The sequence below is a fragment of the Triticum aestivum genome, chromosome 3D, assembly GCF_018294505.1.
Source record: "Triticum aestivum cultivar Chinese Spring chromosome 3D, IWGSC CS RefSeq v2.1, whole genome shotgun sequence".
Lineage (NCBI taxonomy): Eukaryota > Viridiplantae > Streptophyta > Magnoliopsida > Poales > Poaceae > Triticum > Triticum aestivum.
Genome location: NC_057802.1, coordinates 262,432,082 through 262,435,842, shown reverse-complemented (window position 1 = coordinate 262,435,842; position 3,761 = coordinate 262,432,082).

The following is a 3,761-nucleotide window of genomic DNA, read 5'->3' as shown; positions in this document are numbered from 1 at the left end:
GAAATGCATGTTCTAAACCCTTTTTCTTTCTGCCCAAAACTGGAGTTTTGCAAAACTTACTCTAACAAGTTTTTGGTTTTGCCCAAGTGATCTTACCACCATCTTCTGCATCTAAAGAGACACTGATCTGGAGATTTTGGCCACTCCAAGAGTTGCCTAAGTGCATCTGGCATTCTGTCGAACACCTGGTGTGCACAGCCCTTTTTGGCAAGCTCTCTGGTTTGCATTATGGGCTTGAACCCCTGACCGATCCACCTTGTCCACTGAGTGCCTTGTTACCCCTACCTCCATCCTGTGCAGTGCCAGCTCCACCCTCGAGCTCTAGAGCGCGCTGGCATTTCATCGAGCAGGTGCCGTGCGTGCTCTGGGCGCGCCCAGAGCGCACGTTTTGCACGCGCGCGCACTACGCCGACACGCCGCACTGCCGCCCTCGTCGCGTCCCATCTCTGACCCCTGCTCGCCTGCCGAACCCCGCCACGCACTCGCCCTCTCTCCAGTACACTCCAAGCTCCCCCTGGCACCCTGCAGCGCCGCCTTGGCAGCACGCCGGCGTCGGCAGCAGATTCCGCCGCGGACAGCGCCGCCCAAACCGCCAGCGCACGCCAGCTGCCCCAGAGCACAGGCCGTTCTTATCCTCCCGCTCGTCGGCACGCTTTCGTCGCCTCCATGATGCCCTGCAACTACAGGAAAGTGGTCGCCGGCGATCTTATCTTCTGCCGCCGCGGAGCCAGCCCCGTCACGCTATAAAAGGGAACCCCGAGCTCGTTCAAGGCTTCAGGCGACACGTTACAACGCACGGGTCCTTTTGTTACAACGCACGGGTCCTTTTGTTAGTTATACGTATGAATATGGGCTCAAAGCGGACATTTTGCACGTCCGCGGGCCAAATTAGCCTATGGTGGTAAATGTTAAGGAGTATTAGTATTGGTCTAGGAGTCCTTATTAGTCTATGTTTAGTTTCCTTGCACCTCAAGTCATGTGTAATATATATATATATGCCTCTTGGGCCTTCAATAAAGATAAGTTGCTTTCCTAACATGGTATTAGAGCTTAGGTTGTTTTTTTAGCACGCGCAACTCGTGCAGATCCAATTTTGCGCCGCCGCCAACCTCCTCTCGGTCGGACGCTGCCTCCCCCGCGATGCCGCCATCTTCCTCTGGCCGTCTCGCGCTCCCATCCCCCCCACTTCACGTGCCCTGCCAGGATCCTCCCTGGGCAACGGTGTCTCCAGATCGGGAGATTGGGCCGCCCCAGTCAAAGCTGCCTTCAGATCGGTTTGGTTCGACACCCTCCAGAGATCGGGCCGGCTTGGTCAACGTCGTCATTCTAGAGTCTGGATCCCATCGCCCTGAAGATCGCCACCGCCCTGGTCAACAGCGCCCCCGTGCAGGTCTCTCACGCCTGCTGTGCTCCCATTTTCTGCTCTCCAAGTCCGCCGCTGGGACGATCGGCCCTTCCGCGAAGACCGTTGCCGCCGCGTGACGACTCGCGTGCGTCCGCTCATGCAGCCGTGCAAGCGTGTTCCTCTCCTCCTGCTCTTGCTTCCGTGTGCGTGGCTGTTGCTATCTCTTGCTACACTGGCTGCTGCTACCTGCTAGTCTGCTATGTGATGCTGCTACGTGGTACTACTACCTGCTACTACGTGTTGCTGCTAGTCCCCATGGATCTAGTTCCGCCGTCCGGCTGTCTTCTTTGCTTTCGCTGTGTCTTGGTCCGGCTACGTGTTGTTGTGTCTTGGTCCGCTGCTTGATCTCATAAAAAAATCTTTATGTTTCTTCCGCTGCTAGATTTTCCATCTATCCATTGCATCTACTATTGCTTTTAGTTTTCTTTTCTTCCGTTGCGTCCACCAAATCCGTTAATATTTCGTGTTTCTCATGCCATGCGAGTCCACAATAGCTTTGTCCGTTAGCCTTTTTCTAGTCATTGTCCTATGTATAGGATTTCTGTGGCCTCTCTTTGCATTGTTGATCTAAGCCCATTCTCTTGCCGCCGAGCTTCTTTCGCCGTCGGTTTTCATGGGCCATGATTCTTCAAGCAATGCTTCATTCTCTTGATGTGCCATCTTCTTTTGACAACCCATCTTCTCTTGATACTTTTATTGTATCATCTATTGATGCGGTGTCTTCTCTGATGTGCCATCTCTTCGTTATCCCCTTTGGCGACTCGACAGGTTTTGAAGACTCTTCATGCTACGACGACACTCTCAAGACGCGGATTTGGATTATCTTTTTTTAGTATTACACTTCTTCAAATGCAATGCTATTGCATACGCTTTTGCATTTGAAAGGGGGTGTTAAGGAGTATTAGTTTTGGTCTAGGAGTCATTATTAGTCTATGTTTAGTTTCCTTGCACCTCAAGTCATGTGTATGCTAACGCTCACACGTGTGGTGGGAGCCAAACCCGCCCACATGCCCTATAGCACACAGACTACTCCATGTCACCGCATGCATGCCTGTGGAAATCTTTTTGGATTTTCTTTTTTAAAAATGTTTTATCTCTTAAATGAAAAATCCGATTGAAGATCCGTTTTCACCATTAAATCTCTCGCGACGAGATCTTCAAAACTAGATCTCATATCAATATATTTCAACGAATTTTTTTGGGTTAAAAGTTGCCGTGTCTATTGCACATGAATTGTCATGATGTTTACACTGAAGTTGCCATAATATGTTTCAGCTATTTTCTTCTACATTTAAAAATAATTTTGACATGTTATAAAACGAGGAATTAAGAAACTAGACTTGCCATGCACCATAGATTAAAATTGCCATAATACATGCACTTAAAATTGCCATGGTTCATACAAAAAAATATTTTCATGTTCAAAGTACTGGAATTGGCATCATCGAAAAACTAAAATTGCCATGATTTACAAACTAAAATTGCCACATGGAACTTTAGTTTAAACACTATGACAACTACAGTGTAAACATCATGTCAACTTTTGGGGAATTTTTTTTTCGTCGAAACATATCAACATGGGGTCTAGTTTTGAAGATCTCGTCGAGACGGATTTAATGGTGAAAACGGATTTTTAATTCGCTTTTTTAGTTAGGAGTAAAACATTTTTAAGCCGAAAATAAAAAAGATTTCTGCTGATGTCATTTGTTCATACGTGGCAAAATGAGTGGTGATGGAGGTGTGTGAGCGATGTACAAACGCCCACACGTGTGGGCGTTAGTTTTTCCGTATATATATGCCCCTTGGGCCTTCAATAAAGATACAGTTTTGCTAAAGCACATCTAGATGTACCATAAGTATTGCACATCTAAGTCCTATGTCATTGATCTTAGTCGAGATTCGTGTGGATATTTTCTTTTTCTTTTTTCTTTTTCTTTTTTGCTTGATTCACTCACTTAGATGTGCAATAACTAGGGTACATCTAGACGTGCCCTAGACACACCCAGATACATAAGGCTGGTCATAGTGGGGAGTAACTTAGACTAGTAATGTTACTAGTCTATGTTACTACCTCTATAGTGCATAGTGTCATAGATTAGTATCATAGATGGTCTCATTTATTGTCATGCATGACACATAGTAGCATCACATTTATTATGTTACGGTATCTACCTATGTCACTATAACCATCTTTTTCTTCTTTAATTGCCTGCCACATAAGCATGTTTGCGACTCCCAAATGCATGATACTACTTATGTTACCCACTATGGCCAGCCTAAGTTGCTTTACTAACAGTAAACCCCCCGGGCCAATCGGAGCGCGGCATTTGATCGAGTTCTCTCCGCCACTACCCGG